General features: G+C 35.6%; 1 long non-coding RNA gene across 1 annotated transcript; it reads right to left on the reverse strand.

Moving 5' to 3' along the window:
• Positions 1-19,898: 19,898 nt before the first annotated feature.
• On the reverse strand, positions 19,899-22,834 carry LOC113305475. Its single transcript, XR_003338504.1, has 2 exons — positions 22,627-22,834; positions 19,899-20,338 (listed from the first exon to the last, which is right to left on the reverse strand). It is a non-coding gene; the product is annotated as an uncharacterized LOC113305475 (long non-coding RNA).
• Between the last annotated feature and the right edge of the window lie 837 nt (positions 22,835-23,671).

Consider the following 23,671-nt stretch of genomic DNA (forward strand, 5'->3'; position numbering starts at 1 on the left):
TATTCCGAATGATACGTCCGCTTAATTCGCCATAAATTCTTTAGCTTTTACTTTTCAAAGACTCCACTTTTTGGGCTTTACTGCCTTCCGAGCATACACGACCGAATATTAGACGTGTTGTAATTTTTATGAAACAAAAACGACTGAAGAGATTTGAAGGTGAAGGTGAGAGAGATCTCAAACTCACTAACCAAGCATCTAAACCACCATACGACGTCCTCTTGGATAACTAATGTTGTATATATTATTGATATCATCATATTAAGTTTATTTTTTCTTTAAATAACTCACACATATGCATAAAAATTGGTCTATGACCTTATAAATACAAATTATTTGTTATATATAGATACCGAATTTTCAGAGCCGAACTCACATTTATAAATCGAATTATACACGTACGTATGCCGTTCTGAATTACTGACGAATCACGTCCCGTTGACCGAATTTTGGACCGAATCTGGATTTTACAAAACCGTATAATACTCGTACGTTTGCCGTTCCGTACGTTTGCCGAATCCCGAATTGCTAACTAGGTTCCACATCATATTAACGATTTTGACCTCATTAATCTTCTACAGTTCATATTGGATGCAAACTCTTTCCAACTAACTTGGAACTTGATCAATTGACCACCAGACGGTCCCACGACAACCAAGGGCCGGTTTCATACCCCTTGTCCGGTCCTCATCTCTCTATAATTATATTTTATCACCTAATGCTCAGACGAGCACTATTTTAATAATAATTAAACGAGCATTTAATCTTCTTTCACCAATTGGTCTACAAAGGACTTTGGTGCACGCTCATTCAAGCACTTGGGCGCTACATGGACGGCTATTATCCCATGTAGCCGGTCCGTCTCTCGCTCATTGGTTGATTTTCAGAAAATCATCAATTGATCAACAATCGACCAAAATTAGGGTTTCAAATCAATGCTCTGCAAAACATAAACCTGAACACGTTCAAACCCTAATAATTTTATGTTGACCTAGTAATCAACATTTTAATTAATAATATTCGGTCCAGCTACCATATTTTAATTAATATTTTACTTTGGTCCCACTACCAATAATTCATGAATCGAGCAATATTTGCTTAAACTCGCAATATTTATTTTGCTCGGGTTCAGAACTCATTGATTCAAATATCAATTGCTCGACCGAGCAATAATCCTCATGTTGATTCAACTATCAACATTCGAGAGTTCCATTGATCCAGCAAGCAATACTCTAATTTAATGTTTGGTCCTGCTACCAACATTTTTGCTCGACTGAGCAACATGGTTCGAATGGACGTCCATCTAATATATTTCTGATTCCCACTATGTCATTCTATCATTCATGATATACTAGATCATAAATGAACATTCTGCACAATTCAACAATATCTTTATTTCCTATCGAACATCAGAAATAATTCCTTTATCGAGCAACCTCATCGGACGATCATCCAAATTTCCAAAACATCATTACTATCTCGACTGGTAAAATGATATATCATAATTCATCGAGACTCAATGTCTGAGTGTATCTCAGCAAACATCTCACGCTCAATCCATGAGTCCCAAAGCATACCACATTTGTTCATTATGCTCGACTCATCAAGGCTAATACTCATTGTCTAGTCAAGTCAACAACTGACTAATTAAATACACGTCTTCCTTGCAGACTCCACATTCATGAGACATCAATCATGTCACATGGGGGGTTAATCACTAGGGTTTTGGTCTGGCGGGGCACGTGTGTTCACCCATGATGAGAAATGTAAGCAAGTTGTGCAAGCGGTTGAGGAATTTAGCAAAGTAGTGGATGGAAAATCAACCAAGTCTCCGCACGACATGGAACTGGTTTGACCGTGATTTCCCACTTTCCCACTCTTTCGCTCGAGAAACCGTCACACTTACTGGGATCAATTTGTCTACTATTCTTGTAATATAAATAAGTTTCTGAATCCACGATTAAACAACCAAGAATTATTATCCGAGCAATCACTCTAAAGAATTCAATCAATCAACCAGAACTTATTCGAACTCAACAGTTCACTGAAAACTTGCAGAAATCATCATAAATTCACAATCCTTGATCATCATTGATCTCATACACACTTCTCAGCTTCCCTCCTGCAGATCAACCCTCTTCCCTCTTTGGGACTGAATTGACTCTGAAACGACCATTGTCTTGGTTTAGGACGGAGTCCTACAGATTGATCTCTCGAACTCAAAGAACTCCCGTGCAGTGCATCTGTTAGAAGAAGGTTTAAGCAATTTTCTCGGTCGAGGAGTCCCCGTACACAAGGTCGTCTCTTCACTTTCCTAAAAAACTAGCAAATCGTTTTTCCCCATCAACAGTATTCGAAACGAAAGATAGATAATTTAAAAGAAGAGATTTGAAATATACTTGAGCAGGACCTCTATGACAAACTATTGCGGAGTTAGAAATGCTTGCTTCTGATGCACTTGAGTCCATCCTTGCATTATTATGCATTTCCACACTAGTAGAACCAGAATTTTCATGAGTATTAGGTGGTTGAATATGGATGTTATGGGGGTTCATAGCTGGTTCTTGGTTAAGAACGAATTTCTCATTCTCTTACTATTTCTTATATCCCCAGCAATATCTTCATCTTCCATTTCTTCTACAATAGAATTACTCAAGCTTCTTTCATCATTTCCTTCATTAACATCGACTTCTTCTCTTATATATACCTCATACTCTGCATGAGACAAGCTATCAAGATGCAAGAGATGTGACGTGTACAAAAAATTCTCATCATTGTGTTCAATAAAAAAGCATTTGTCATATATGTTTTTTGGCTGTAATCCCCAATTATGTCTGATCCAACACGTCATCTCCAGATATTTTCTTCCACCGTCCTCCACGATGCAAAGGTTTCTTCAGATCTATTTCAATCCTTGCTTTTACAATATTTCTATATCTCGGGTCTACACTTTTTAGGTTCTTTAAAAATTTCTTCCCCATAAAATCAATGTCTTCATTCAAAACTACTGCATTGATGTGCTCAAGCTTCAAATACTTAAAAAAGAGTGTGAACTCCTGATAAGAAAAAACATAATCCTTTAGAGGGATATTTGAGTAGTATTTCTTCACAATGAACAGAACTCCGTCAACAATCTATGGTTCATCCTTGATTACTTAATTTCGTTCTTCTTCACTATTCGGTTTTACCAACATGAGATTGTGACCCATTATACGAATCTCCTTGTTTCTGTATTTCCCCCATAAAGAGTTGATGTCTTCTCTGATTTGACTCATTTTTATTTTTCCTTTCACCATAAGTTTACCCAACAATCCGTGAGACCTCTCCTCGGAAACTTGATTGATAGTCTGAGTAGTTCCTACTGCTCTTCTATAGTTGGTAGGAATGTCAAGTACAACATTCCTTAGTTGTCTTGAAAGTTGATTGATTCAGTTTTCTGAGTATGATGCCATGATGCTAGAGCTAGAACTTGATAACAAATATTGTTTCTCTTGTGTTTGCAAACAACTTAAACCAAAAATATAAAGGTTTGGACTATTAGGGTTTAGCCGAGTAGCATAAAATAAAATATATATCTTTAACTGTCTTTCCTTAAAATTAGAGTACGCATACGGAGATATTGAGAGATATTTTTAGTCAGAGGTTGAAAAGGAAAGATAATCTTTTGAGAAGTACCAGACAAATTTAAAAAATGCATGTAACTGAAGACTAAGCTATTATCATGGCTTGTCTGCATCAGTTTAGGAGGCAAGGAATTTGAAATTTAAATTTATGATTGGATCTAAGTTTAGGGTTTTGATGATCATGAAGTTTATGTTGGATCTTTGTGTAATAGCAATATAATCTTTCCCGCTGAGGAAGATTCATAATGGATGGAAATTCTACTGTTAATCTACTAGTATGGACCATTATAAAATATAAAGATGGTTAACATCTTTTTGATGGTGGTTTGCTTAGGGAGAAAACTGTAAAAGTATGTCTACCTGACCCGGCATCAGAAGTAGTAGACCTTGATATATCTATATTTTGCAAGGAATTTGGAGAATATATCAGAATCTAATGAGTGCCTATGTCTCTCTTCACATTATATTGAAACTCAAGCTCCTATATGAATTGTTCACTAGTATAGATCCTAATGAGTATTTGAGCTCCTAGTTGCATTAATCACTAATTCTAGAGCATTCCCAGTGTTTTCCTATGCTATGTTCTCAGTTGAACTCTCAATATTGACATGAAATGACGATTAATGTTCACTCACAACATAGTAGCATAAATCTCCCGAAGTGTCAGTATTGAGACCTGCATGAAAACACTCATATATGCTACACCACCCTCTGACAAAGAGATCAATGTGTTTATGCACCTTTTGATTAAAAGTCAGCGCAATCGAACACGTTTAATTCTTTAAGGAAAATCTAGACTGTCCATATCAGTCTTAAAAGATGATCACAGCCGCACGATTTTTCCACGCAATTCAACCACCCTCTCCTACTACTAACGGAACTAGGAGATCGTCATGATAAACGCCGGCGGGTCCATTAACATCCCGACCGGTCGAAATTCCTTTAGCTCGTCCGCTACATCCTTGCACTCTCACCAAAACATGGGTGAGCGCTCTGTATAAAAAATAGCTCAAACGAGAAACGGTCTCAAAATCCATCGCATCCGTCCAACTTAGCCGGTCTAGTTGGACGGCTTAGATCGCGTCTCGAACGATCAAAGAGGTGGCAATGCATTCACCGTCGTCCCAATTTTATTCCCAATCGTTCGACTTGTTCATCGGAAGTCAATGACGCATCAACTATTCGATTGAACTAGGATGGACGCAGCCGTCTTAAAACCTTAATTTATATTTGCGGCAATATACTACTGCCGCAAATCGATCGTGACCACCCATCTTTGCCTTCCAAATCAAGTGGCTTAGATCTAATTTTAGATGGCCCAGGAGATGCTAACGCGTTCGTCGTCGACCCGACTCCACCCTTGGTCGGTCGACTTGCACATAGCAAGACCAAAGCACATCAAATCACCTTCCCAAAGTAGGGAGAACGCGCAGTTTGAAAACCCTAAAATTGCTTTGCGGAAACACGCTATTGTCGCAAACCGATCACAACCATCCATATTTTCCGGCCAGATCGAGTGGCTTAGATTCAATTTTAGACGGACCCGAAAGCATCAGTATGATCGCCGGTGACCCGTCTTTGCACATGATCAATCGTCATGTTTGAATTAACGTTCAGTTCCTTGAATCGCTCTCCCAAAAAGGGTTGGCCGCGCGGCCCCTAAGCATAAAGCCAGACGAGCAACAAAAACAGAAGAGGGTCGATACCCCTTTTCATATGAACGGAGTTTCCAGAGTTTGAACAGACGAAGGATTCCTTCTTGATCCATGAATGGGAATGGATGACTGAGCGCACCGCACTCATACCCCATAACTGAGCTAGCAACACGCTACTACGAAATCTACTGGCCGTATGACCCCGCTGATGAAGGTCGATTTGGATTTCCCTAGTAATATCTACCTCCTTCGTCTTTTCAATTTTATTTTTCGTCTGTCACCATCTAGTGCATACCCCGCAACAATGTCATTGGTACGTGCTAAGTAGGGGACTTAATATTGATGGTGGTTTTTAGCTAAGGGCGAAAACTGTAAAAGTCTGTCTACCTGACCTGGCACCAGAAGTAGTAGACCTTGATATATCTATATTTCGCAAGGAATTTGGAGAATATATCAGAATTTGATGAGTGCCTATGTCTCTATTAATATTATATTGAAACTCAAGCTCCTAGATGAATTTTTCACTAGTATAGAGCCTAATGAGTATTTAAGCTCCTAGTTGTATTACTCTCTAATACCGGAGCCTGCCTGGTGTTTTCCTAATCTATGTTCTCAGTTGAACTCTCAATATTGACATGACATGATGATTAATGTTCACTCATAACGGAGTAGCATAAATCTCCCAAAGTATCAGTATTGAGACCTGCATGAAAACACTCATATAGGCTACACCACCCTCTGACAAAGAGATCAGTGTGTTTACACACCTTTTAATTAAAAGTCAGCGCGATCGAACGCGTTTAATTCCTTAAGAAAAATCTAGACTGTCCATATCATTCTTAAAAGATGATCACGGCCACATGATTTGTCCACACAATTCAACCAGCTTCGCCTACTACTAACGGAACTAGGCGATCATCATGATAAACGCCGGCAGGCCCACTAACATCCCGACCGGTCGAAATTCCTTTAGCTCGTCCGCTACATCCTTGAACGCTCACCAAAACATGGGTGATCCCGGTGTATAAAAAATAGCTCAAACGAGCTAAGACCGACAAAAGTGGTCTCGAAATCCGTCGCATCCGTCCAACTTGGACAGCCTAGTTGAACGGCTTAGATCGCGTCTCGAACGGTCAAAGAGGTACCAATGCGTTCACCGTCCGCCCAATTTCATTCCAAATCGATCGACTTGCTCATGGGAAGTCAATGACGCATCAACTGTTCGATTGAACTAGGGTGGATGCGGCCGTCTTAAAACCCTAATTTATATTTGCGGCAATATGCTACTGCCGCAAATCGATCGTGACCACCCATCTTCTCCTGCCAAATCAAGTGGCTTAGATCTAATTTAAGATGGCCCAAGAGATGCAACGCATTAGCCGTCGACCCGACTCCACCCTTGGTCGATCGACTTGCTCATAGCAAGAAAAAAACACATCAAATCCAGAGTAGGGCGAACGCGTTGTTTGAAAACCCTAAAATTGCTTTGCGGAAGCAGGCTACTATCGCAAATCGATCACAACCATACATCTTTGTCGGCCAGAACGAGTGGCTTAGATTCAATTTTAGACGGCCCCGAAGGCATCAGCATGATCGCCGGCGACCCGTCTTTGCACATGATCAATCGACATGTTCGAACTAACGTTCAGTGCCTTGTATCGCTCGCCCAAAGAGGGTTGGACGCGTGGCCCCTAAACCCTAAATTACATCAACGACAATATGTAACTGCCGCAAATCATCTCGTCCGTCCAACTTCGCTAGCCTAGTTGGATGGTGTAGATTTATTTTCATAAAAACAAAAGGATAGCATTGTGATCACCGGCCATCCCTCCTCCAGAGGGAGTGATCGACCAAGTGATATATCGCCCATAGGGCCCTCAAACGATCAACCAAAGGTTTCCGGTCGTGCTATTTCTTTAAGACGATCAATTCGTGACTGATTCAATCGAGATCTAAAACAACGATGCTTCTAGCACATCGATTATTTTTCAGTCGCTTGTTTAAAATCGATGCTTCATACACATCGATTATAAGCGATGTTTTATAAATATTGGTTTCACAAATAATTTATTATTTGACCTAAAATCACTGTGTGCTTCTTTCAACGACGAGTCTCGCGACTCGACCCACTTACTCGAGACATCGAACATGTCACAAACTGGGGGATGTTCATTGGGGTATTGGTCTGGCGGTTTACAGCGTGCGGCGCGCAACGTGCCCATTATTAGAAAGTGTCAGGAAAGACAAACAGTTAATAGTAATAAGAGTAGTGGGTGAAAACGTGATCAATCTTCCTTCATAACGGAAACACGATGATCACCACCTTACGCACAACTCCACTACTTAACTTCCTCCACTTCCTATGAGATCAAGGTGTGCTCAATGACTTATAGTGGGTGAATTCGATTCTCATTCAACACACCCCAAATTTACCAAAAATAACAGAATCAGTTTTTACCCCAAAACACATCTGTAACACCACTGTTCTATATCCAGAAGCATGTAACATTCTGAATGCAACCACTGGATACCTCACAATCGCTATGTCAGGACACCTGCAACAAGATTTAAGATCCATGATTTTTTTTAGTTAGATGATAGATAAGAAAATATGATTCTGAGAAAAAGAAAACCAAAAGAAAATACTGCTAAACTCTGTGAGTATATAAAAAGATTAGAAAATATTGAAAAACATTAACAAAATATCAAGTATAAAGATTAAAATAACTAAACCAGAGAACGATTAGATCTTTAGAATGGCGGAAAAAGTTTGATTTGAGAAACCGATTTTTTGGATTGTGGTATCTCATAATCTGAGATAACATATCCTAAGATAGGTTATCTTAATTTAATTTATTTATGATAAACTTAGTGATGCTTGTCTGAAATTCTATCATATCCCGGGTTAACTCAAATTGTGTTTGTTTGACACGCTATCCAACAGAAAGTTAATATAAATGATGTTTGTTTCAAACTCCCGAGTGAGAATAGTATAAATTCCTCTAACGTGACAATTTCTATAAATCTCTATTGAATTTAATTAGGAGTTTCAACTAGAACCTAGCTTTTTTTGTGGAAATGTTTACATAATGCTATGTCAACAAACTCAAAAATAAAAGGTATCATCAGAGACATTAACCCAAAATGCAACTTTTGCGGTGAACATGAAGAGACTATAGAACACATTTTGCTGCAATTTCCTTTTGCAAAGGAAGTTTGGGAGTGAGAACCAAACGCTGTCCATATAAACTTTAGTGCTTCTACGAAAATAATTGACATCTGTAATAATTTGTTTCAAACACCCAATTCAGTGATACCCTTAAAACTGGTGGCTATGAAAATATGGTTTATTGGAAAGCAAGATGCAATAAAAATTTCCAAGGAAACACATAGACCTCTCAACAATTAGCAAAAGAAATCCAAAGACATGTAGACTTATGGACAAGAAAGGAGAGACCTACAAGTATCTTAAAAGGAAAGAAGAATAAGAAAAAGAACATCCCATGGACTCCCCCGGATAAAAATACAAAAAAGATTAATGTGGATGCTTCTTGGATATTTGAAACTATTCCATCCAGTTTTGCTTTAATCTTAAGAGGTGATACATGAACTTTTGAAGGAGGAAGAGCAGGACCATCAACTTGTTCATATCCACAAGATGCAGAAGCAGTGGGAATTTTGCAGGCAACATCTTGGGTAGAAGAGAAACATCTATAAGATTTCAACAAAGAAAGTGACTGTAAAATTTTAATCAGAAGTTTAAATGGCTGTTCAACAGACATGTCTTGGACCAACAAGGCTATTTTGGAGGAAGCAAATAAAAAAACTTCTAATTGTGTAAATTTTCTGGATTTCTATTTTGTTCCTAAATCCGAAAATGCAGTAGCAGATATTCTAACTAAAGAAGCAAAACATTTTGAAAATATTATTGAGTGGGATTAATCTCCCCTTATGTATTAATCTTAAACTCCAAGTATTAGATGGATCTACTTCAGATGTAATCACGGCTCCGGCCTCTTCTTAGTTTCCTAATCAAATCTTACTTACAAAAAATAAAAATAAAAGTTAACAAGAGTTCGATAAAATTAATAATAAAAAACTAGATGGTACAATGACGACGTAAATTATTCTACATTGTGTTATCGATTGAAGTACGAAATTCTGAAGCTAAATCTCGCTCTCTATTTCTCCCAAGTCTAGAACCTTTGTTATTATCTTCCGGTATCTCATGATCGATTTCTTGTATAGTTCCAACACTTCCATCATCAAGAAACAAATCATTTATACACTCCATGCGAAAGTGGTTACGGGTGAAAAGCTTATTAATCATAACAATCTATATTTTAATTTTGGTACATGAGATTTCTATAGAGAAAGAAATGTGAAGCTTGAAGAAGTATGTAGAAAGGAACGTATTTATAAAACCTTTGTGGGTTTAGTAGTGGAGTCTATTGCACTATTCCTGGTTGGAAAATGGGGAGAAAAATTTTATAATAGAATAATATAATTTTTTTCTTAGAGTTCGAAAATCACTAAAGGTTTTGATATCCCAGTCCACAGTTGGAATATGTAGGAAACAAACACATAATAACCGTATTTATAAGGATAACTCAACGTAAGTTGGGTTATTCAGGTTCCCAAACATGTTCTAAGTTTCGGTGATATGGAGATATATATCAAATAAGAGGGATTATCCCTCACACTATTAAATTCACACTATCTTATATTAGGATACATTTTTTTTAATAAAACTTGAACGGTAGCGTATTTGAAGCTAATAACTTGGGGATATTTTCTTCTTACATTGCTTTACACACCCTCAAAATAATGAGGAAATTCCTAAATACCAAATTTCACCATTCAGTATTAATTTTAACGGATGAAAAGTCATTGATTTTCGATGGTTGATTTTCAAAGTAGTGGATGGTGGAGTTATCGGGATGTGCTAATTTTTTGTGGGTATGTAGAGCTTTGTAAAACAAACATATCTTCAATATATTAGCTTCAAATACGCTGCTAATGTTTAGTTTTTATAAAAACAAATTAGTGTCCAGAGTGTGAGATATTGTGAAAATAGGAGTTTGAGGGGATCCTCCCTCATCAAATAATAAGTGGCATAAAGCGTGACTCACTATTTCAAAAGAAAAGTTTGTTACCCAAATTAGAATACAATGTTTTTTAGGTGTGAAAAATATCAGCAACTATTTTTTTTAATTTTTTTCATAAAATAGGATGAAACCTCAAGCATAAAGACATAGCAAACGCCTTCCAATGAAGTCGTTTGTGTTTGTAACTTGTAACGTTGTAGTTTTGTATGTTTAGGCAGTTCGTTATGGCTAGCAGACTCTCCTATCTCCAGTTAATCTGGATAGAAAATCTATTACAAAAAAGCGATAGGTTTGGTCCCCGAATGATATTGTATCTACTTGGTAATACAAAAGCCATAACTTTAAATTGATATCAAACTACAAATTATTTTGAAAGTCAGAGCTTTTTGGGGATCTTCTTTCTCTATCTTTGACATATACTCCTACTATCATCATGAAAGTGGGATACAAATTGTTTTGGAAGATGATATGGTAGATACTCATTTCAATTTCCCACTGAAAAGTTGTCTCAGCTCCTGTTACCTCTAATTGATCAATGATAGTACAGTTTCTCTAGCCACCCATACCTTAAATGGTTCTTCCTTGAAAGTCAATCATTGTTAATCCAAACCCAGAAATGGTTATATGATGATGCATGGATAAAGCCACATGTATCCTAATTTTCTTGTATCATGATGTGTCATGTGGTTGATTGCCATTAATAATCAAAGATTCATCATTTAATGGATTTTAGTACAAGGTTTGAACGATATTACAAACTCAAGTCTAACATCTAATAATACTGAGTTACCAACTAATTGAAGATTCTCAAACAAATGAATAGTCCTTAGATTTAATTTTTTTTAAAAAAGGTTCATAAAAGTTATCACAATAGATAAGACGATTTGCGAAGTTTTACCGGTAAGAGCTAATAGGCATCGCCATTGGTTTACTTTTCCTACGATGAATTACCATGATACTATCAAAATTGGGTTCATTCACTTACCGAGATTAACTTTCCCAACACCCGCACTAATGCTGATATTTGTAACATCCTTGATTCGAACTTGTTTGTAGTCGATGAACGTCCATATCAACGATTTATGAGGCAGTGATTTATCTGGCTCACTAGAACAATTATCCACTGTAATATCCAAGAGAGGTTTGTACGCCTCAACATGCATGTTTTCATCGTCGTCTACATCTTCATTTTCTCGAAAAATTGCACCATGCACATGATAGTTAGTTCGGGTGGGAAATACTCTTCGAGTCCCCAACTGAGAAGAATTCAACATCTGAACAATGTTTCTGGGTCTTTTCAACCTATTAAAAACTCCTTTTATAAATACTTTATTACTCAGAAAATCATCATCAAGATTATTTATGCCTCCACTTGTAAACAAACAAAAAAAAGTATTACATGATGAATAAACCCTAAATATGTTATTAAAAGGTAAATGACTCAAACCAAATCCGATGACGCTTTGAAGTTTAATTTTAATAAGGAAATAATGTAGAAGAAGATATTGATGAACAAGACCTGATTAAACACAAAATACAAGAATGGACATGTGTGAAAATAACAGAAAGCGCAAAAAACTGGATGAAGAATCAATGAATTCTTCAGAGATTATTAAGGATTTGTAAAATTTTTAGAAGGTTTATCATAACTCGACTGAAAGGAGAGGATCTACAGTCAAGGTGACGGGATTCAAACCTATGGCCCTTTGTACACAAAACAGATGCGCTGACCAAACTGCGCCCAAATCTCATACATGTGAGATTTTTTTGAAAAAAAAACTAACAAAATATATAGATACGACTAAATAACAAGAACTTACTGATTAAAAATGTGTATGTAAAGTGACAATTTTCAGCACTTCGTCCATTAGTGTGATTGTTGGCCTTGTTCATAATATTACATTATTAGTATTGATGGTTATGGTGATAGCGAACATCTTATTTGTTGTTTCTGTAATAAATCAACTAAGTTTTCATGAGTTGATTAAGAAAAATCAAAATCGTGTTTCGTTATAAACTTCTCCGACGACAAAAGGAGATTATCAGGACATAATTATCAAGTTTGAAATAACCTTGTGAAAATCTAAGTATAGACCCTTTTTTTTTTGTTTGCAAGATTACAATAATGATATGAAACTAAAAAAAAAAATAGTTACATAACACAATATAATTAAAGGTTGAATATAATTTAATAAAACTTTTACATCTCATCATTCAATTCATATGCTTTGTTGCACCTTTTATATATTCTTGATACTATTCTTGATAATCATATCTATCATCATCATCGTCTTCATTAACTTTGTGTTTATTTTTCACATACGTACTTGATTTCATTGATATATGCTGCCATATTCATTATCCTCTTTGACATCATACGATAAATCACCTTCGTCACTACCAAAATAAAAATTTCTTGATCTTCTTACTTGATGCGCAACATGTGTTTAACAAGATCGTCCAGTTATTGCTATTATATTTCCACATTTCTCAAAACCTGGTAATGAACAAGGCAATGGGTTATGGTAACAATATGGAAGAACAACTTCTCCAGAAGGATAACATGTTTAATTTTCCCTAATAAAATTACTTAAAATAATATAACATCTCATAATCAGTTTATAAGTTTTCAAATACTTACAAGGTGATTATAATTTATTATATTTGATTAAAGCACCCAAAAATACATACTCGACATCATTCCTCTTGGTAATTCAATACTTGTTAAACTTTATAATTGTTTAGGTTAATATTATCCTGGTAAGCTTGCATAATAGCATAAAATTTTATATCATATGCTAAAAAGATAACAATGGTGTTCTTTAGTCGTAAAATTGCAAGGTGGTGTTACACGATTTTGCATGTTTTTCAAATAAATATAATTTGATCAACAAATTGAAATCATCACTGTAAGAAAAAAAGTACTTGTGAGAATAATGCTTATGATTTTTTTCATTATTTTATTAGTAACTAAACGGCTTTTATATTGGCTTAAAAAAAATAAATACCCTAACTATATGAAATACTCACGTTTAAAATATAAATTGTAGATTCCCTAAAGACTATCAGGTTTAGATTTAATTCAAACTTCAAACTACTAACACCCTAAAATATTTATATGTCACAACCCCAGGGTTTGTTAGTTTTGTGATTCCTAATCATGTTTGTCACTTGCAGATGAGTTTATATGTCTTAAAACAGGCTCCTAGAGCCTGGTTTGATATAAGCAAATTTCTTCTCTGTTTTGGATTTGTCATGGATCATCATGTGATTATTCTAAGTTTACTTACACTACTGACTCTGAAATGTTTTTTTGTTGTTATATGGATGACATCATCCTAACCAGTAGTTCTGATTATTTGCTGACTACACTTTTAAGTACTGATTTGCAATGAAGATTTTTTGTGATCTTCATTACTTCTTGGGTATAAAAGAAGGTAGGAAATCTGATTCTCTGGTCTTGACCCAGAAAATATATGTTCTAAGTTACTTGTTAATGCTAATATGCTGGAATGTAAGATCTGTGATACATCGGTAGTTAAAACTGATCAAGAGCTTCTATTCATGATGGTACTTTACCTCCAAATCCAGAAGATTATACGTTAGTCCGTGGTTTGAATATTTGATTCTTACAAGACTTAATTTGTGTTACGGTGTGAACTATGTTTCAAAATTTACGCGTGCACCAACTCATGTGCATTTTCTTTTAGTTAAGAGGTCATTCTGATATACTTGAAGGGTATAATTAGTTCATGTATTACTTTAAGTGGTGGTGGTATTCATTCTCTAGAAGCTTATTCATATTCTGATTGGGCTGGTTGTCATGATACAAAAAGGTCTACTTATGGTTATGTTGTGTTTATGAGTTGTGGTCTAATCTCTTAGTCTTCCAAGAAACAACTAATTGTTTCTAGGTATTCTTGTGAAGTTGAATTCAAGTGTTTGTCTTCTACAGCTTCAGAACTTCAGTGGATTTCCTACTGAGTCCAATATTGTTATGAAGCATACTATTAAGTTATTTTATAATAATACAAGTTCTATTAGTCTTAGTTTTAACCCTGTTTATCATGCCAGGACGAATCCGGTGGAAATGGATTTTCATATCATACGAAAACTTGTCGACAATATTTTTCTGAAAATACTTAATATCAGGTCTGAAGGACAAGTGGTTGATCTATTTACCAAGGGTCTGTAATTTTTTGGGTGTTTTTGTTGATGAAGCTCCCACATCTTCCCTATCTCTTCTTACTAATGTTGAGTTGTTTCTTTTTCTTTTTCTTTGTTTCTTTGTCTAATAAAAGTAATATTTTTCTTTTATGTTTATTTTTTTGGTGTTAGCCTTTATCAATTTGAGGAGCGTGTATTAAGTAGAAGTCATGTTGAAAAGGAGAGGGTACAAAGTACACCACCAACTTTTTCATTAGGAAACCTGTATGGACAAACTTGTCACAATCAATAGCACATATCAACAGTAAATATCCACTACCTGATACGTAGACGAGTTTACTTGGACGATCTCAAAAATCAATATCCAAGAATCAACCTAGTATGTACCTGAACTATTAGCGAACAGAAATCCAACAAGAACATGTCTTATAATCTTCCTTTCAAGATACATTGGATTTTTATTTCTTGCACACTCTCCGACGAGGGTCTGCGTGACTTTTCAATTTCATTCTTCAATCTAATTTTGGAATTTATGTCGACGAGATTCCCTATGAGAGGGTCTAGATCCATAATATGCAGAAGCATTAGCGGTACTAGAAGCCATCAAGTGCATAAAGGAAATGGGAGATAATACTCTCGGTATGTATAAGAATACAGTCTGAGGGTAGTTAATGCTTTAAAAGGAAATAAGGGAGTAGTTAAATGGACCTCATCTAGTATTATCAATGATTATATATTTTTATTGTATAGTTTCGTCAGCTAGAGTTGTTCTTTTATCATAAAATTAATAAAGTTGTTTATACAGTAGCAGAACATCCTATGTCTATTAATGAGACAAATAATTGGTTTTCTTATGTTCCTAGTTGGCTTGTTTCAGCTGTTAATGCTCGTAACAGAACAATATATATCACTATTTCAACCAATGAATTTCTTTCGTATTAAAAAAAATACATACTTTCTCTGTCTTTTGTTAACCGTCCTAATTGACAAAGCCAAGATATTAAAGGGACCATTAGAAATGTCTTGACTAACCCTATTAAATGTTATATTATTACTAAAATTATAGCCAAAAAAATAAAAAATATTAATGGGATAACATTATTATCTTTGGAAATGTTTTAAGAAAATAAAAATAAAGATATCTTGGTTTTATTATGGAATCCATATTTAGAAGCTTTATTAGGAATTTTGTAGATGTCCATAAACATTTTTATTTAAAAAGGGAATGATGATTAATCTCTTTAAAACAAATGATTATTCTACATTATCAATGTTAGACAAGAAATTGGATGGGAGCCGAGTAAAAAGCTGAGCTCCAATCCCTTTTTAAATGACAACTCATCCCACGGAAAAGGAAATCTCCCACTTTTACATTTCGCATCATGAATAGCCATGTAATTTCGTAGTCTTTTCAGAAAATCTATAGTATCTCCACCTAATTCCCCCAAAGTAGTAAAAACAAGGACTCCAAAATCAAACCCCTAAGCAATACACTTTTCCAGATATTTGTTATGCTTCCGATCTACAACGTTACCAATTGCTTGTCTAGGCACAAAAGTGCATACATCACTTCCAGTAAAAGGGGAGACACCCGTTACATCCAAACATACATCATGGCCATTATCCCAATTATAGACCAGAATATCGGCCGGTTTCAAAGACATGCCATTATTGGAATGGAATCCTAAATCAAACTCTTTCCTAGTTGGCACTCCTTCCCGATAGCACATGTCGGCAAAGGTGTCGCTTACTAAATCATGCCTGAACTTAAGACCGATTTCATGAGAACAACGCAATGCATGGTCGCCAAAGATATCCATCTCCCCGTCAAAGATGGAGCATACCCCCCTTCTTTAAAAAGTGGAATGCCAAATATATATCGAATAACTGCACAAAACTGCCTAGGTCCACTTCTCTGGTTAAGCCTATATGAAAGATAATGAATAAATTCTTTTCTTTATATATGGTGATACTTAGTTAAGATTTTGGATTGAGTTTATATTTAAAATGATTTTATATGATTATAAAAAATAAAGGATATATTTGATAGTTTAAGCGGAAAATATATCTATAACCAGAACGGACAGATAAAAAAAGACAGACCAAAATAGAATATAGGACATATAAAAAACAACAGAGGGAGTATACGATAGTGAGACTACCCCTAACTACTTAACTAATCAAATCAGATCAGCGTATCAAGTTAACATTCTTTAAAAATAATGTGCACAAAAATGGATTTGAAATTTATTAAGGATGCACACGCGACACTTCTTTAAAAATAATCGGTCAAATTGAGGTATATTCAGATTGATTGGGGTATCCAAATTTTGTTCCCAACCTCAATAATGGGCTAAGGGGTGTCTAATATGTATGAAGTTACCTAATTACCCTTTCCCTTAAAGCATGGGCTATGGGTAGTCTCCAAATGAAGACTAACTCATTCATATGAAGGGCGACTAGTTCAATGGAAGGAGTGAAACCACTACGGACAAAAAAGAAAAAAAATACACTAGAAGGTAACTATCTCCCGTTTATAAAAAAAGAATTCAAAATAATGAAATAATGATTGGAGGGAAAGTTTAGTATTTAAAAATCTAAATTTAAACATACACAGGGGACGGTCCTTCTGTGAGATAGTAAAACACAATACCGACGGGGGACAACTCAGTTTTTTTTGCTATACGGAAGACTGTTTTCCGTGTAGCTTTATTTTCTCAAACGGAGGACAGTCCCCCATCTAGTGTACACGGAGAACGGGTGTACGAACGAACTGGGGGTGGAAGTGGGGTAAAAACTACCCATTACATCCTCCAATTAGAGCAAATTTGTAGTTCACTCCTTCAAATGAAAGAGTGACACTACTCATAGCCCTTGCTCTAATAACAACCAAAAAATTATTGTCTTTTTGATTTTAGACTTAAACCTTATTCTTTTACTTCTTCTTCTTCATCAATATAATGATCAATTCCTTTCTTCTTCTCAATATTTCATCGTTTTTAAACGGAAAAAAGAAATCGTAGACTAGATTTTTTTTTTTTATTGTTGATTAATTCTTTCATACTCTATCTAGTACTTTGTTTTGTTGTTTGAATGACATATTAGGTCGGAAAAAGCCAAAAATTGTTAAATTACAGTTATACAGTCGTCATGGTATCTCTTCGTCGAGCATGGAGACTTTTCATATTTTTAGTCGCCAAGGTTGTAGGGTGAATAGCGTGACGACTTTTTAAAGAATTTTATTTCTGAAAGTAACATTTACAGGGTCGTCATGGTCTTAACCCCTAAACCTTGGAGACTAGTGATGTAGCATGAATAGACCCCAAGTTTTGAAAAGTTAAACCTTGACGATTATTAACTCCCAGAAAACAAGTTTTCTTGTATCAAATTTTGTTGTTGGTCGTCATGGTTTTGTAAAAATAAGACGACGACTCATAAACAGTCGTCAGTGTGTTGCAATTTCGAACAAGACGACTGTAAATGCGGAAAACTCTGTTCGGTCGGCATGCCTTGTTTCTTGTCGAGCGTGCCGACTAAGTTTGGTCGGAATGCTTAGTTTCTTGTCGGGCGTGCTGACTTAGTTTGGTCGGCATACAAAAGTATGCCGACTGTTTTTGGACTGGGCTATGAAGGTACTTAGTCGGCATGCTTTTTTTTTTCAATCGAGCATGCCGACTTTTCATATTGTGATTTCTGAAAGTGTTGATTTCCTATGTAATTTGGAGAATCAAGCCATTAAACAGCTGTGCAATCCTCTTATTAGAAATGTTTGGCTAGTGTTGTTTCATTTTCCTTATAAAAAAATCTCAAAACAATTTTTTTTCTCAAAAATCTTCCAACAAAATCCATGATTTCAATCTAACAAAAACAAATTTTATAACTTTTAGTTCAACTAATTAATCTAACTATATTAACTAAGCTAAATATGTTTTATTCTACAATTCATCATGATATTTAGGAAAAATGTGCACATGCCATTATATTACTAGGATGGACCGAGAGGCCGTGTGGATACCGGCACATAGGATTTTGGGCCCTGTTACACGGTACAACAATGAATTGTTCGTAAAAGAAATTAAAATTGAGAGCAACAAACACAACATTACTTGGTGTTACGTTTTGTTTCTACTAATGTATTATGCTTTAATCTAGAGTTTTTGATTGGCGGTTTGACAAATTAAATGCAATCACTTAGGAGGTATCACTAGAATTGTGCATAACATGTTGCAAGTGACAGAGAATATTTTGTACAACGAGTCCTATCTTTAAATTTTCAAGCTGCACATTGATATCAATTTATATCTCGATTTCCAGATACACTGTATATTGGATGGTGAAGTATTTGTGATAAAATTGAAAATGAAGTTTTACACTACATGTTTGCTTAATTTTCAGTGTAGTTACTCTAGTGATGCAACAAAAATGATGACGGGTCATATTGATACCTGCAAAAACTTGAACCAGATGCCCTCTTAAGTCTTAATAGACCTTAGAACTTCCTTACTCAAACTGCTGATTGCTATGACAATGACCATCTTCGTTAATTTTCCATCCTAAATTTAGCTCTGGCTGAGGAAACAATAATTTAAGCCGGAAAGTATCAGTTCCATTCAAGTAGTACCTGAAGAGCCTTTTTGCCCTGATAAACCCAAGACGACCATACAACGCAAGTGTTCCCTTGTTTGATACTTCTGCTTCTAGTGTTACTTGTACATATAAATTCATAGTTAAGCTCAAGGATTGGCATTCTCTTCATGAAATCTGCACCAATATTGAACAAGAACCCACAGAACACTCGAAACCAAGAATAACATGCCATGTGATGTGATTCAAATGTTTGGTAAAACAGTAATATAGAGGAATTTAACCAAGATAAATGGAACGCGAAAATATCTTGATTGTTAACTGGAAGAACTCCTGACCACTGATAATAAACCAGTGTATAGTCTGATAGTGATAATGTAGAGCAAGCAGCGATTATACAATCACATAAAGAAAATCAATATTCACATAAAGATAAAACAGTGCAGCCTATAATTTACTAGACATCTCACTAAAAATTCACACGACGAGGAATATTGGTAAGTACACTTGTATACTAAAATATGACATAGTTACCTTTTCTTTTATGGTTTTCACCTGATTTTTTGTTCTTCCATTTTTGCCATCACATATCTACTGCCATTAAATTAACCAAAACTATATTTGAAAGTACCATCAGTTCACCTAATTTCATTGTCCAGGCCAACAACTATCTAAGCGGTCAACGTGCGCTAACCACTAGCCAACACATCCGTGTTAATCTATACAAATATTATAAAGCATCCAAGAAATAAAAATAAATGAAACCACATTGGAAATGAAACTCACTACACAAATGGTATAGTTCAAACCAAGACATTTCGTAGTATACTAATAATTTTTGGAAGGGTCAAGTTATTCAACCCAATACTGCACCCAACCCAAAGGCTTACAAGGGAATAATGACCCATAGATGGAAATGCTAAACATGAAATACTAAATTTTCATCTGATCTAAGGTAACAAATTTCCCGTAAATATCTGATCAGAGAACAAGGATATATCCCAATACCATATACATTATTTAGTTATGAATCTAATTAATATATTCAAAAAACTAAGGTCTAAATGACTTTACCTCAACTATCATATAATCACTCCATCTATTTTCTGTTCTTCGAGGATTTATCGTTGGTGTCAGGAGGTACATATTTCCTTATTGTATTGACCTTCTCTCATAGCTCTTTCACCTGTAATTTCGTCTTCTAAAAAGAAATTAAGTTTCCATTCATATCAAGACTCTAAAATATATTACAAATCAGTGAAAGGAAATCTAAAAAAAAATCTTATGTGAATGCAAAATGGTATATAACATAATGATGACACTATGAACTAAAAACTATCTATACTAAAATCGCACTACTGTTACATTACAAGTACTTTTATTACAGAATCTAAGATTATGAAAAGAAAGCAGACAAGATTAAGTGTATTTAGCTAAGAAAAATACTAAGCATAACCAAAAGCTATCTGATAGAGATTACGTACAACTTAATATCAACAACCTGTACTAGTGTATATACATCTACAAACAAGCTATAAGAGGGACAGAAAATTAATTAGATTCTTTGTACAGACAAATGAAACGACTAAAAGCTATAGAGTACACTGGACTAGCATTAAGTTAAGCTAAAGACAGTGAAAGCAAATAACAGAAATGTGAAAAGCTAAGATATTATGTACATAAACTATGAATTACAACTAACTGAGCTATTATGCAGTCAAGATGCTAAATATATTAAATAACGGAAAAATGCTAAGAGAAAGGTAAACTAAGAAAACAGAATACAAATGTGAACAAAGAAAGCTATAAACAAGCAGATAAATGGGGTACTAGGGAAGTCGAATCCACCACTTCACCTAGGCTAAGTCAATTCAGTTTCAAGCTACGTTCTTATCCTTTGTAATGGACACCGGTGAGGATGCAAGTCTGTCATTTATCCAGGGAGGTCGCAATTGGACGGTTAAATGTCAACTAAGATAACTAATCCCTAGCATTAGTTGTCTTCTTACAGCACAACTAATCACAGATTAGTTTGACAGATTAGTTTGATCACTTAAGCATGAGCTGAAGCACATCATAGAGTTTCTCTAAATACCTAGGTTGCATATGATTAAACCTTTCCTAAAACAATTGAACACAATAAGAACATAACATGAACACAACTAGCAATAGATTAATGGCTTCAGCTAAGCCCTAGTTATGAAATTAGAACATGATAGAAAAATACTGAAACTACTGTTTGGTGCACCGGATACCCAAGGCATGAGTTTTACATCACAGCCTCTCCTCTATTTATACACAAAAATCACTCAATTGGGTCTCAAGTCAACAATTAATAATCACGCACTCACCATCAACGTCTGAATTCGTTGTCTCCTCTTCATTTCTTCTCTGCAATTTAATTTAATTTGATGTTTCCCCAGCTGTTAAAGATAACCCTAACCCTAGTTCTCTCAATCTTAGCTTCTAGGTTTGAGTAAGATAGAATTAGGGTTATCACTTAAAGCTGGAGAAAACATGAATTGCAGGGAAGAATTGAAGAGGGTTAACATTTTAAAAGCATTGTTGGTGAGTGGGTGTCCATTAACTGTCGAATTGGAGTTGACTGATTGCATAACATCTATTGTAAACATGGCAAATACAGGTCGATCCCACAAGGAGTTGTTACGGTGATGCCAGACGTTTAAGTTCTACTAATACTACCTTAAAAACGAAAGGGTTGTCGATACGACTGAATGTTGGAAGGGATAAAACTAAGAAAACAGAATACAAAAATGGGTAAGTTGTAAAGAAGCAGATAAATAGGGTAATAGGGCAGTCGAATCCACCACTCAACCTACACTAAGTCAATTCAGTCTCAATACTATTCTTGTCCCTTATAATGGACACCGGTGAACTTCTAGGTTCTATCCACTATCCAGAAAGCTAATCTTCAGCATATCTAAGGGTAGTCTCAAATGGATGGTTTAGTGTCAACTAAGATAATATACCTAATCGGATAATCATAGTATTAGCTGTCTTCTCACAATACAACTAATCACAGATCAGTCACTTAGATGATTAAACCTTCTCTAAGATGGATATTCTAATCGCAACTAAGGTATATCTCCAAAGCACTAACTGTCTAATTAAGCACAATTAGTCAGAGGATGAATAACAATCAATTAAGCATGAGTTGTGACACATTCAACATAGAAGTATTCTAACCACAGTGGATGCATGACATACACTGTGAGAGTAAAATGATGAAGTGCTCAGAAAGCACAACAAGAATAATATCAGACGTGAATCAAACTTAGCAATAGATTAATGGTTTCATCTAAGCCCTAGTTTATCAGATTAGAACATGATGAAAATACTGAAAACAAACATAAACTACAGCTTGGTGCACCGGCTAATCCGTGCATGAGTTTTACATCACACTTCCTTCTCTATTTATACACAATAAACAGTCAACTCCAATTCGAAAATTAATGGAGACCCACTCACCAACAATGCTTTTAAGACGTTTCCCCTCTTCAATTCTTCCCTGCAATTGATGTTTTCTCCAGCTGTAAGTGATAGCCCTAAATCTATCCATCTCAAACCTAGCTTCTAGGTTTACTGTTTTTGATAAGATAAGATGACAAGGTTGAGAGAGATAAAAATTAGAGGTTCAATTGTGTTTATGATGGTGGTTGTGAGCAGAGATGGTGGGGGCGATGGAGGGAGATGAAGGTTAATGATTCCGTGAATGAAAATAAATGAAGGGGATTTGGGAAAGAAGGAAAGGGGTGCTATAGTGTTAAGCTGAAGCATCAAGCTCGGTGTTCTGGAATGGAAGTGGTGTTTGCTGTTTGACAGTTCCATCAGATTTTGATGCATCGGCTGTGGAAGTGGGCTAAGGCTTTGGGTCTTTTGATTATTCTTCTTCCAAGCTCATTGTTTAGCTCTTACAAGCGGCTTGCCCGTGAGTGCAAACAGACTATTCTTCTTCCAAGCCCATTGTTTAGCACTTTTCGGGCATATGGGCCACCACCTAGTAAGTCCCGAGAAAATGGTGCGGTTGTATTTGTCAATAGGGGTGCGCAAAAAATCCGGAACCGCGGATTTCACCCGTATCCTCCGCAAAATTGCGGGTGAAATTCAAACCGTAAAATATATGGACCGAACACGGATGAGATTTTCAAATCCGCACGGGGTACGGTTGCGGTTTCGGTTGTCCTTTGAAAACCGTGGATTACCCACACCGTAGAATAGTAATGTAAAACCTTACCATTGAAGCCCATAAATCGAACACCTTCATGGCTTCATCGCTGCAGGGAGGTGGGCAAAGAGAAAGAAGTAAAGTCTTCTTGGTCCATATACTCCTACTTCTATCATCCAATGTATATAAGTGAACCTTGCAATTTTTCTGACTTGTTCCCAGTGTCTTTTCTATACGTGCAACACACAATGATCCTTTAAACTCAAGATGACGTACTATCACTGCTTGTTGCTGATGTTCAGTTGAGGTAACAACGCACTCAGAAGGGATTTGAAAGACTTGAAATTT

Source organism: Papaver somniferum, chromosome 8 (assembly GCF_003573695.1).
Source record: "Papaver somniferum cultivar HN1 chromosome 8, ASM357369v1, whole genome shotgun sequence".
NCBI lineage: Eukaryota > Viridiplantae > Streptophyta > Magnoliopsida > Ranunculales > Papaveraceae > Papaver > Papaver somniferum.